At 38.2% G+C, this 13,236-nt stretch overlaps 2 pseudogenes; one reads left to right on the top strand and one right to left on the bottom strand.

The window, feature by feature from the left end:
• Positions 1-502: 502 nt before the first annotated feature.
• Positions 503-603, bottom strand: LOC112082534 (annotated as a pseudogene).
• Positions 604-7,832: 7,229 nt separating this feature from the next.
• Positions 7,833-11,422, top strand: LOC112082065 (annotated as a pseudogene).
• Positions 11,423-13,236: the final 1,814 nt, after the last annotated feature.

Below are 13,236 nucleotides of genomic sequence, written 5' to 3'. Positions count from 1 at the left end.
GATAGAAGAACGTGAAAACCTTGATGCACCTATCAATGCAGCTGATGGTGACCACCAGGAGATGCATCCGAATGGACGCGTTAACCGCCCTGTTCAGCAAGCAAATCAACACCGAAGACAAGCCAGGAACCATTGCATAGCTGATTTTGATGCACCTACTCAAAATTTTCAGAACTGATCCGCAATTCAAGTTCCATTTCAGAACTGGAATGAGTTTGAAGTCAAGCCTCAAATCATCTCATTGGTGAAAAAAAAATAATTCCATGGAGTTCCTTCTGAACATCCAATGGACCATATCAAGCTCTTTGAAGAAATCTGCAGCATGATGAGAACAAACCAAGTTCCAGCAGACTATTTAAAGTGTAAGTTGTTCCCTTTTTCATTAGCAGACAAAGCTCACCGTTGGTTGAAATCTTTGCCTGCAGGATCGATTACTAATTGGGAAGAATGTAATACTGCTTTCCTGAACCACTTGTATACTAAGTCAAGGTCGAACTTGTTGAGAACCAAGATCTCAAGTTTTCAGCAAGGACCGACTGAACCTTTCTATGAAGCCTGGGAACGTTTTTAGGAGTATGAACGTGATTGCCCTCACCATGGATTTCCTGGATCAAGCCTGCTGAGCACATTTTACCGAGGTTTGCAACCAAAATACAAACTTTCTCTTGATACAGCTAGCAATGGAGATTTTAGACAAAAGACGATAGCACAAGGAAGAGCCCTCATCGAGAATTTAGCTCAAGCCAATAGCAATGATTGTCCTGAATACGATCGCTCGACGAAGCAAACCGGAGCAGACAACAAGGAGATAACCGAGTTGAAGAACATGATGAGCCAGCTTTTGAAAAGCAACAACCGCCCAATCTATGCTTATGAGACCAACAATGGTGTAGAGGATGAAGGACCAAGTGATATCGATCACATTAATCCAGCCTTTCAAGAAGAAGAAGTGAACTATGTAGGAGCACAAGCACCATATCCAAATCTCTTCAACAATAGCTTCAACAACAACTTCCGGAATGCAAATTACAAAATCTCTCTTACCGCAATCCAAATGTGGAGAATCCTCAAGATCAGTACTACCCACCACAGAAAAAATCTTTCCAAAACAAGTTCCAAGGTGGAAATTTTGGAGGGACAGGAGCTTATCAACCGCGACAGCCATATAACTATCAAGGTACGGTTTTTAACAATCAATTTGTACAACAGCAAGGAGTCACAACGAACCAGCTAGCTTCACAAATCGGAAGACTTGAACAATCCATCCAACAGCTTGTTATGACAAACGAGAAAGTATTTAAAGACCTGAACGTGAAGGTTGACTGCATGTACAATGACCTGAACGGGAAGTTTGAAGCTTTATCTTCGCACGTCAAAAAGCTAGACGTACAAGTTGCCCAAACAGCCGAGTCTATGAAGAGGCAAAGTGGAGCTCTTCCCGGAAGAGTTGAGGATAACCCCAAGAGATTTTGCAATGCCATAACCACGCTGCCCGAAAAAAAAGCCAGAACCGATGGAAAAGATGAAGAAACCCCAATCTTTGTACCACTTTACAAGGATGTCGATGCCAAGCAGCCACCATTCAAGGTACCTCAACGTTCACCGTTTCAAAGGTTTACAAAAGCCGACAATCCGGGACGTTTTGTTTTCCAATGTTTCATTTCAGGAATCAAGTTCACAGACTGTCTGTGCGATTCCAGAGCCAATGTCAACATCATGTCAAAGACATTTGCCGAAAAATTGGGCATAAAAACCTTAAAGACATCGACGGTCAAGGTTATCTTTGGAGATTCATCTCAAAAAGATACTGAAGGGGCGATTCATGATCTACAAGTTCTAGTAGGAGACAAGATTGTTCCAGCAGATTTCCAAGTCCTGGAAATGGATCAAGACAAAGAGAGACCACTCATTCGGGAGACCATTTCTAGCTACTGTAGGAGCAGTAATCGATCACGCGAACCGGCATGATGCCTTCCTTAATGTAGATCGCAGAAAGTTTTATCCGACTGTCCTAGATGATTTTCCAAGCAAAGGAAACCGACCAAAAGAGAAAGAAAAGGAGAAGCCGAGAGCTTTTGCAAAGATCTAGATCATCATCCCGCCAGACGCGACAGAAACTAGTGAGGACCAAATCCAGAAGCTGATCGAAAACACAAAAAATGTTTTAAACAACGTTAAAGTCTGAAAGAAGAGTAAATGAAAGAAGACGGCTCCTCAAGGAGAAGAAGTTAAACCTCCAGTGACCGGAAATGATAAAGGCACATCAAGTGGAGTGCCATTCAAATCAGCCTGATTTTTCATGCCTACGTTGAGCTAAACGACTTAAAACAAAATCGCTTAATGGAAGGCAACCCATTTAGGTATTCTTTCTTTTAGTTTTCTTTTCCTTTTTATAATTTATGTTTTCTTTTTTTTAAGTTTCAGGTACTCTTATAAAACAAAAACACAAAAAAAAAAATCAGAAAATTAGAAAAACCGAGAAAAGAGGAGAGGTTTTTAGCTGCTCGGCCCGGCAGAAACCTGAAAGTTGGACGAAGGCCTAAGAAAAAAGGGCCACAGTCGCGACCAACCGACCCACAGCCAAAGCATCATCGACCGCGGCACCGTGAATGTGACCGCGGCCGAGCCTATAATCACCGCGGTCGCGCGTCTCCTGACTGCGGCCGTTGGTCGTTGAGACGGGAACTCGGACTTCCGCCGCTTTTCAAAAGTTACCTGGTGTTTCCCGGTGTTTCCCGGTGTTTTCCGGTGTTTCCCGGTGTTACCTATGAGTCCTGGTGATTTCCCGGTAATTCCCGGTGATTTCCCGGTAATTCTCGGTGATTCCCGGTGATTTCCCGGTGATTCTCGGAGCATTCCCGGTAAAGCCCGTTAAGATTTTCTGTAAGTTTTAAATCCCCCCCCACGTTGCGTACAAGATAAGAAAGGAAAATGGAACAAAGCAGATCCTGAAGAAGTCGTCGCACTGGTGACAGCTCTAAGGACATTCCCGATGATATTACTCTTGGAGAGTACATGCTGAACCAAGCCAGACCGAGAAGAAGAAACTACGTGATGAGACTGCTCCAGAACTCAAGAGAAACGCGAGCAATTCCCGAGCCACCACAGATCTGATACATTGGGAAAGAGATCAACCCGAGAGTGGATTATGCAAGACGTTTCAAGAAGCTGAACATCAAACCGACGCCCTGCATTGATTATCATACACTCGAGATGCTTGGAATTAGAGAAGATGTAATCTGGTACATCGATGCACTTAAGCTGAGACCCTACATGGAGCTGAACCTTCCAACTTATCCCAAGCTAGTCCGCGAGTTTTTAGCAACTGTCACACTTCACCACACGAAGAGGAGGAACCCCAGAGCATCTGACGGCATCTTGTTGTTCTCTATCCGCGGACAGACTTACTCACTCACCATTCCTTCACTTTGTGAAGCTCTTAAGCTTCCATACACTGATGGCATTCACCTTGAATAAGAACCCGATTTTGACTTGTGGAGAGAGATGGGTCATGGCGTCTATGATAGCGGGAGATCCAAGTCAGCCCTCTTTACTCATCCTGCAGTGAGAGTTGTGCACAAACTCTTAGCACACACAATTTTCTCTAGAGCCAACATGGGATGTGTTTTGAAGACCGAGCTCATTACACTTCAGATACTATTTATGGACGACCCACGACTTGCCTGCTTTGCCTGGATCATAGCACAGAACATGGTGAAGCTGAAGCATGATTTACATGGTTGCGAGGATGCTACTCCAGCTTACGGGAGCGCTATTACAGCAATACTACAGGCTGTAGGATTCAACTTCCCATCTGATGATCCACTTCCCGGCGTCTGGTATGACCTACTCTATCTCTCTCGCAATCACACTATCTCTCGTGCCGCTTTCGATCAGACAGGTTTGGTTACAAGTATTGTTCTGGCACTGAGGAGCACTGAGTCTGTTTACCCTCAGCATCAGTCCCGAGATTGTGTAACGGAGGACGTCCGCAATGGACTCCGGAACCCGATGAGTTTCTGCCATCTGTGCCTCGTCTACCATTCACCATCGGCCAATACATAGTGGCCAAGGCAAAGCGCGATGCAGCTGCAGCCCGTGCTCACTTTCAGCCATATGTTTCGACCGGCCACACTTCATCATCAACATCATCACACACACATTCTGACCTAGAGCGCAGAGTTGAGAGACAAGGACGACGCTTTGAGCGTGTTGTCACCTTCCTACAGGAGCAGCACCAGTTCAAAACAGACACATTGGAGGATGAGTGATTGATCAGCACTTCACTGTCATTTGACAGCCATCACGGTTCTATCATCATTTTCTTTTCTTTTATTTTATTTTATTTTCGCTTTTATTCACCATCTTCTCGCCAACTTTTTCACACTGGGGACAATGTGATTTAAGTCTGGGGGAGGATGTCTATCCGTACTAATCATTTCCTTGCTTTTGCTTTCAAATTTCAAGTACTTTTTAAATTTTAATATGTAACCTATTCGACCTTAAGTATTTTTCAGGAATGTTTGACACAAAACTATGATGATTTAGACCTGCACGCTTCTACACTACGCATGATATCTCATTTGTGGTTAGCACTAGACTAAGCGGTAGCTAGAATACTTGCACTACGAAGTCCTACCAGAGGACTTATATTCATGGAGATTCTTTCTGACAGGATATACTAGTTCATTTTATTTGACCTTAATATTGATATCTAATTTTCTCATCATTGATTTTAGGCAGGCATCAAGATATACATTTAGGACGTCTTTTACCCTCATTTTTACCACTCTTTGTCGTCCTAGATGGCCAGTTCATCTTTATTTGGTACCATACCCTAAACCCAAAACCCTTGTTTTCAATCCTCATGCATTCTCTCTTTAGTTCATATCAGCAGAAATGTGCAAAAACGTCGGAGAGAAGAGGAGCGACGCAGTTTTCAGTCACTCACAAGGAAGACTGAATGGAATTAGGAAGGAAGAGTATCAAAAACCTTATTAAGCTTTAAAAGACTGTTTTTTTATTCGTAATTTCGTGCTCTCTATGACTCTATATCTAAAGGTGTTCCCTCTTTCCAAAAAAAAAACAAAAAAAGAGAATGAAAGATGCAGAAACAAAAAGCCTAATGAGTCTTAGATTGTCAAAATTTTTGGAGCAAGAAGCAACCACTACTCATTTAAAGAGCTATGGTTTTGAAAGATTTACAAAAATCTAAGTCTGGGGGAGTTAGGAGAGAACCTGAGGAAGAAGACCAGGGATCTATGGCAAGAAGAAAGTGACTGAAAACTGTGGATACCAACAGCTTCACTCTCTCTTGCGGTTTTGCATAATATCTTGCATCCTCCAGATCCTCAGGTAACCCATAAACACTTTATGCCTTACCCCTAGAATAACCCTTTTGACACCTAGCCTAGATTGCCTTGCTTATAATTTCTTTGATGAGAACCACCGAGATTTTTAATGAATGTTAAGAGCTAGTTTACTGGAAGTTAGATCTTAGTGCAATAGATTTCCGCATGACGGATTAACGGACTAGTTATGCCCCTACTACTAGTGAGAATTTTCTAGGCTATTCTCGATTGATGCATAATGATTGATATTGGTCTAGAAGTTTGGTCTCTAAGATTTTGTTTAGTTCCTGCGTATTCAAACCTCTCACCGAGATTTGGCCTTTGTTTTGTTTGAGGACAAACAAAAGACTAAGTCTAGGGGAGTTGATAACACCGGATTTTGACCATTTTTATGGATCACTTTAATGTCTTTTACAGGTGTTTTTACTCCATTTTCAAAGGTTTTCAAAGGATTTCCATGTTTTTGGATTTTAAAAGACTTTTCAGGTAATTTGGGATAAAGAGGCATAAATTGGAACAAAAAGACTCTTTTGGATAAATGCAGACCGTCAGAACTCTCATAGAGAGACGTAGACCTTCTCACCGTCTGATCATCCTCAAAATTGGACAACTTATAGAAGAATCAACCAGCTTTCAAATGCACTTGGTTTGGAGACATTCCAACGGTTGGATCTCAAGATATTCCATTTGCCCCGGAGACACTCAAAGACGACCAGCAAGTCACGCGACCGCGGCCACCAGCCTATTTCCCGCGGTCACAAGCTTCCCGACCGCGGCCAACCACATATTTCCCGCGGTCACGTTACTCCCAACCGCGGCCGGCCAACTCCGACTAAAAGCCCATATTTCTGAAGCCCAAAGTCATTTCTCAGCCTCAATTCCGGAACCCTAGAGACCATGGAGTATTGAAGACTATAAATACTTGTCATTTAGGTCGTTTTTAGACACAACCTTCATACTTTTACAGAAACCATTTTCCTTTAGCAGTTTTATGCGATTTTTATAGAAGATTGTTCAAGTCTGAGTTCTTCAATAGAGAAGCTTTCTTTCATCTCTTTTCTTTACTGTTTTTGATTACTTTTATTAAAACCGATGATGATGTCGACTTCAGCCATCTCTGAGTAGATCCCGAGTTGGGCTTAGGATTCCCGAAAGGGGCTCTCATAATCGATTAAGACATCTAGGTTTATAGATCGGGGATTTTAACTTTGTTCTCTGTTTATTCTCGTTCTTATTGCATGTATGCTTGATTCATCACCTAGTATCTGATCTAGTTAGTTAGTGTTGCAAAATTTTTCATTAAGTATCAGACCTAGAATGAAACAGGCGATTTTTTTGTAGGAGTGGAAACCTACCTGCGGTGAGATCGTGAGTACTGACGAGTCTTATGCAGCTCTTGTGTTCTCTCCCTTCCAGGGCCAAAGTGGAAACCTACTGGTCAGGATTGCGAGAAACAGTTGGTTATGATCAGGACAGTGACGTAGTCATACCGCCGTACTCTAGCTCTAGAACCTTATATTTCGATATCCGTCAATCCCAATCTATAACCTCTAGTGTTAAAACCGATAATGATCCCTGTAGAGTTCCCAAAAGCTCAGCGTTTTTAGCCATGGTTTACAAACCAATCGATTTTTACTTGTTTATTTAGATCTGCATTTTATTTACTTTAGTCCGATATTTTGCTTGTTTCATTTGCTTTCATTCGATTTCTCTACTTGCCCTTTAGGATAGATTTATTTGCTTTCTTTCGTTTTAGTTTAATCTGTGACAAACAACCAACCCCTAAAACCAATTTAGTCTAGACATAAAGTTAGAAACCGTAGAAGAATACCAAACACACAAATCTCTGTGGATTCGATCCCTAAATACTACAACTGATTAGATATGCACTTGCGGCTTTCATTTGTTTTTATTAAGGGTAAAACTTGTTCTCTTACACAGTTGACACGCATTACATAACCAATAATAACTTACTCTAAGGTGTTCATCGAAAAGAGGAGAAGAATTCAAAAGAGGAACCTGAAGAAAAGCGTGCTAAGTCAGAAATTCCACAAGGTAAGTAATTTTACTTGGTCTGCATAGAAACTTATATCACTCATAGCTTATTTAAAATTTGAATATGAATTATTGTGGGATCTCAAAGTTTTAAATTATCTTATTTTGTTATATACCATAGGTGCAAACAATTCTCACTCTAGTGGAACAAAAGGTACTTTGTTTATCTCATTAATTTTTTTCTACTTGTTTTATATGGTGGTGATAATATAATTGTCAATATTTCAATGTAAAAGGAAAAGGAAAGATAACTAACCCAAATGTGTGACCAAGAAGTCCGAGGTTCAATAAACCCCGGATCATGGAAGATGGGAAGAAAACCCAAGGATCCTGCTACTATTTACAGGAAAAGGAAGAAGGAAAAAGACAGTAAACAGGAAGATATAGTTGAGCCTAGAAAGAAAAATCAAGAAAAGTAAAAGAATCATGGCTGGGACTTTGTTTGTTAGTCAAGATGTTATTTCTATTGAAAGGGATACAAAAAAAGTTGTGACTAAGGTCAATCTTGATCCTGAGACCATGAAGGTGTGGGAGCTATTAATGGTGAATGATCTTCCAAGCATATCATACGCTAACGAGGAGGCAGAGTCTAAATGGAAAAAAATAAGAGAGATCTTCCAAATTCAGATACAACAGTTCATCAACTGGATGCATCTTCTGCAAGGTAAATTGTTAATAAAAGATTTTACTAGTAATCAGAGCATGCTAATACGTATATGTACTATAAAGAATCAACGTGTATACATCTATGTAACTGATCAAATTGTTAGTACATTTTTTTGTGTTCCATGATGCTATCAGTAACTATTCTGCAGGTGATAGGAAGTTCCATAAATGGAAATGTTCTATTGTTGATTCAGTGGTTGGAATTTTTTTGACCCAAAATGTTTCAGACCTTCTTTCCAGGTAAAATCCTAACTGAAACAGTTAAGAAAATAGGACACCAAATGATATAAACGTTGTGATTATGGTTATCTACAGCAATGATTTCATAAAGGTAGCTTCAAAATTTCCAGTGGATGCAACAAAAGGTTCAGAAGGTCTTGAGTACTGCATTGAGGTACCTTTGGAGCTTAATGACTCTAAGGAAAAACATGAGAAAGTTGCACAGAGAAAAAACCCATATACTGGTATTATGGAAGATGAGGAAGTTGATTGGAAAAGTCATAGAAGAATCTACACGAGAGAAGGATCCAGATACAAGATGCATATGGACTCTGTTGACTGGAATGCTGCTAGGTTATCTAGCCATGAAGACTTTGCAACCATCATTAGAGAACGAGGGGTACACGAAGTACTTGCAACGAGGATACTGGTAAGAACAAGTTCTTTTAAAAAGTAAACTATTCTAGATGTTTGGGACTAACATAAGTTTGTGAGTTACTCAAGAAATTCTTCGATAAGGAAATGAATGAAAATGGAGCGGTGGATCTTGAATGGCTTCGAGATGCTCCATCCAATCTAGTGAAGTATGTTTATGTTGATTTTTTTATTTTCTACTCGATCTCATTATTTGCAATAATAATCAAAATTTCTTATTGTTTTATATCAAAGGAGATATCTATTAGAGATAGAAGGGATATGATTGAAGAGTGCCGAGTGCGTACGACTGCAAGCACTTAAACATTTGGCTTTCCCAGTACGATATAAAATAATTATGGTTGTTTACTAGGATTTTGTTTACCATCTCTTATTCATTAAAGCCACATTTTTGATGTGTATAGGTTGACACAAATGTCTGCCGTATAGCAGTTCGGCTTGGTTGGGTCCCTCTCCAACCATTACCAAATGGAGTTCAATTTCATCAGCTGAAAGATTTAGGCATTATCACAAATCTGGAAAATGTAAACAAAAGTTTAATAACACTACCAACTATAAAACTAACGTTTTCCTTCATTCAGTTATCCATCACCGGATTCGATTTAGAAGTACCTCTGGCCACGACTGTGTAAACTATCTCACGAAACTCTGTAAGTCCAAATTTTTCTTTTCATAAAATCAAATATTTGTAAAATATTATGAACATTTATTGTTTATCTTACTCTACATTATTTATTTATAGGTACACTATCAGATTATACCATTTGGAAAGGTGCATAAAATAAAACTCTTACTTATTAATTAATCATGAACACTACTGATTTAACTAAATTTTGGTGAACCTAGGTTTTCTGCACAAAGGTTTTGCCCAACTGTAATGCGTGTCCGATGAAGTCAGAGTGCAAGTATTTTGCAAGTGCATATGTCAGGTTAGACTTTTTGTTCTTGTTCTCATCTACTTAGAATAGATCAATCAAATGGTATAATCCAAAAAAAAAATCTCTATCTCTGAAACTAATTCTCACTTCTCACCCCCAACTTAAAACATGCCAACCTACAAGAACTCAATAACATGCCAACCTACCAGAAATCTCCAACCTTTTAACCCTGTAAAACCTTCAATTCACACCGTAATTAGTTCATTTTTTTCTGATTTTGATTTTCAGAAAATCACAAAAATGTCTACCTTTTGATTAAAAGGGTAGCTTCTATCACAAAATGTGCATCTCTTATATGACTATGTTGATTTGTATCAGAAGTTGTGTTCTAGGATTTTCTTTTCTGTAACAGATCAATGTAATCATTTGTAAAATTGATTCTAAGGAAATTTATAGATCTTTAACATCAATAACATAATATTAAAAAGCATGAAACTGATTGATATATAAAACGTTTATTCACATACCTTTGTATTTTTCTCTTTTTGAATTCATATAGAAGAAGATTTTCTATGGAATTAACTTTTTTGGTGACCAGCTGAACCATTTGGGTTAACATGTCTACCTTTTGATTAAGAGACAAATCTTTCTTCATATGCTCATTACCGATATCTTCATTTGCATTACAGACATCAACATATCCTTTAATCCAGTCAGTTGCCTTCAATCGGTATCCATTATTGATCATCTCAACAATTTCCATAAAATTTGTCTCTACAATCTGTTGGTGGAACAAGATTCTTGTGTTTTTCCGGGTCTCCAAGAATTGTTTTGACCATAATCTGTAAACATTTTGAAGCAAAAAACATAAAAATGCATATATTTATAAGATGTTTTATAAAAAAATTAAAAACACTTACATTGTCAATGTTCTCCACTTCTGAAATTCGATCAGCTCAAGGTACTTCAGTTGAAATCCATCTTAACATTAAAGGATCTTCAGAGGTAGTGGTCGTCTTGTTTTCCAAATCTAGTACCTAGATGAGGTACTGAACACAGAGCCCAAAAATTGATAGCCCACCCAAATCCTTCAAGATCATACGTTTCTTGTTCCATTTGCTAACAGGCATCTTCATGATTTGTGATCTAAGATAGTCAAAACCAATCTGCCCCCATGGTTTCTTAATGTAGTCTTCAAAATTCAACGCCTCTTGCAATCTTGAAGCTGGGATTAAATTTGTACTGTTGAGACCCCGAATTAACCCCTCAACTAATATGAGTGAAGCTAAGGATAACTTCTCACACTCTGTCCCTTTTATCTTCTTATCTTGAAGGAGTGCAATTAGATCCTTCACTGTCTCTTTCCCTGATCTCATCCAACTATATGGGGTTTCAACTCGCGTTTGCGTAGCTTCTTGCGTTTGAGGCCATTCCAGCATTGAAGGAGAAATTCATAGAAGATATTCCAGGTTCTGCGAGTACATGTCCTAGGATGTGCAAGGAAAAATTCAGACCAAGTGTTATGAAAGGCTTTTCTCTCGATGAAGTGAATGAAGCTCTTGGTAGAATTAAGGTTAGTTGTACCTTTTAATGAATTATTTATGATTGTATTAGTTCTAAATCAAACTGCATTCCTTGTTTATATCCACAGGTCATTGAAAGTATCTTGTTAAAAAATTAAATATTATAAAATATTATAAAAAGGGTATTCACGGTATCAATGAGTACCCTAGATACGTCGTGGTCGGCTATGGTGAGTTTGATCACGAGAGGATCGTCATGAGGATGCACAACTCCGTACGCCTCCAATTTCTCTAAGACGATCGCCTCCTTGGTTTTCTTCTTCGATTCCGATCGATCGATGTCTGTTCCTACTTTTCGCTAAGAAGCTTTGATTGAAGCCACCGTATCGCTGAAGATTTGGGATTTTTCGATGATCGTGTTGATGATCCCTTCAAAGGATTTTTTGGTTGCCCTAGATCAGCTAGGCCAAGAAGGCCACAGCACGTCATAGGGATGACCGACTCGGCCAACCTGTTTTGAGAAGGAGAAATGGCCTAGCCGGTCGATCACGTACTGACCAACTCGGCCAAATGGATGACAGCACATCCGGCTCAGCCAAGAAGGTGACAGCACATGACCGGCTCGGTTTGGTGAAGACGATTTGATGGAAGTTCGGTTTGTGATACGAAAAGTTCGAGGAAACGCGACTTTTATCGGTTTCTCGATAAAAACATACAAAAATGTACTTTTGTATACTTTTCTTAAAAATATCGATAAAAATAGTTTTATCGTAAACTATTTTTCCGAATCTCGTTCTTTTAATATATATTTATAATAACATTTTTACTCTAATAAGGAACATTTTTATTGTAATATATGTAAAAATATTATATATGATATATAAATAGATCATATATATATATATATGTGTGTGTGAGGAGAAACAATGCAAGCACGAAAGATGGCGATTACCGAAGCTCGAGAGAGATCCTTAGCCATAAATAAATATATACTTATTGTACATTAAAACGAAAGAAAAAACTACCTAAACTACATTTTAAACCAAAAATTACCTAAAATACAAATGACTTCGTAGATTTTTTTTGTTCAACCCATTTTGACTCTGTAGTTTCTGTAACAAGGGTTGACTTTGTAGATTTTTAATCTTTCAAATATTACAAAACTTTGATTGAAAATTTATAAAGAATAGTATTTAATTTTAAAAAAAAAACAAGTAACAGAAAATCAGTGAAATAGAAACGTTCGTTGATTGTTCTCATAATTTCAAATATATAATAATTCAGACAGTAAAAAAAGTAGCAAAAAAATATTTTAATTAACATAAATTTAGTTTATTAAAAACATTTTTATCAATATTAAAACATTTAAAGGGGAAAAATGGAGTTCCAAGCGCAAACATAAAGATTAATAATAATATACATATTGTTTGTAAATACAAATAACTCAATTTTTTTTTCAAAAAGTCAAATAGCGTAATTTATTCAAAAAGGTAAGAAGGTTTGCTGAGAAGTTTTGATCTAACAATCAAACTTCTTTTCATTTTTCTTTCAAGCCATAGAGCTTCTTTTATTTTTGTATTTTGTTTTGTCTTATGTTAAGCCAAGTACATCCAAAATTCAAATTTATCATGAACCTCTAAATCCAAGCTATCGAGCTTCCTATTCAAGCCTAAGTGCCTCTGAATCTAAGGCAATGAGCTTCTTCTTATTCAAGTCTATCATAGACATTTGAATCTAAGCCTAGTGTTTCAAAAATTCAAGCCTAAGTGCCTCTGAATCCAAGCTATCAAGCTTTTCATTCAGGTCTACCTCTTAGTCTTTTTTTTTTTTTTTTTTTTTGTGTGATACACACGAGATTTTCTGTGTCACACAATTTGCAAAAAAACCTCATGAGAATTGACTCGCTCTTTTCAGCAAAATTCTTTGTTATTATTTTTTTCTCAAGCCACGTACTTCTCAAAGCGTTAGGCTTCCTTTCAATATTATTTCAAACAAAAAAAAAACAAAAAAAAAATTATTCTCACGAGAGGTCCAAATCACCACCGCTTCATGCTTTGCAGAAACTTACCGCACATTCTCAGCTTCCCCCATATGTCTATCTGACGTTGC

The sequence above is a fragment of the Eutrema salsugineum genome, unplaced genomic scaffold, assembly GCF_000478725.1.
Source record: "Eutrema salsugineum unplaced genomic scaffold, Eutsalg1_0 scaffold_1, whole genome shotgun sequence".
Lineage (NCBI taxonomy): Eukaryota > Viridiplantae > Streptophyta > Magnoliopsida > Brassicales > Brassicaceae > Eutrema > Eutrema salsugineum.
Note: the sequence above shows the minus strand (reverse complement) of the source record. Positions and strands in the feature narration are given on the sequence as shown.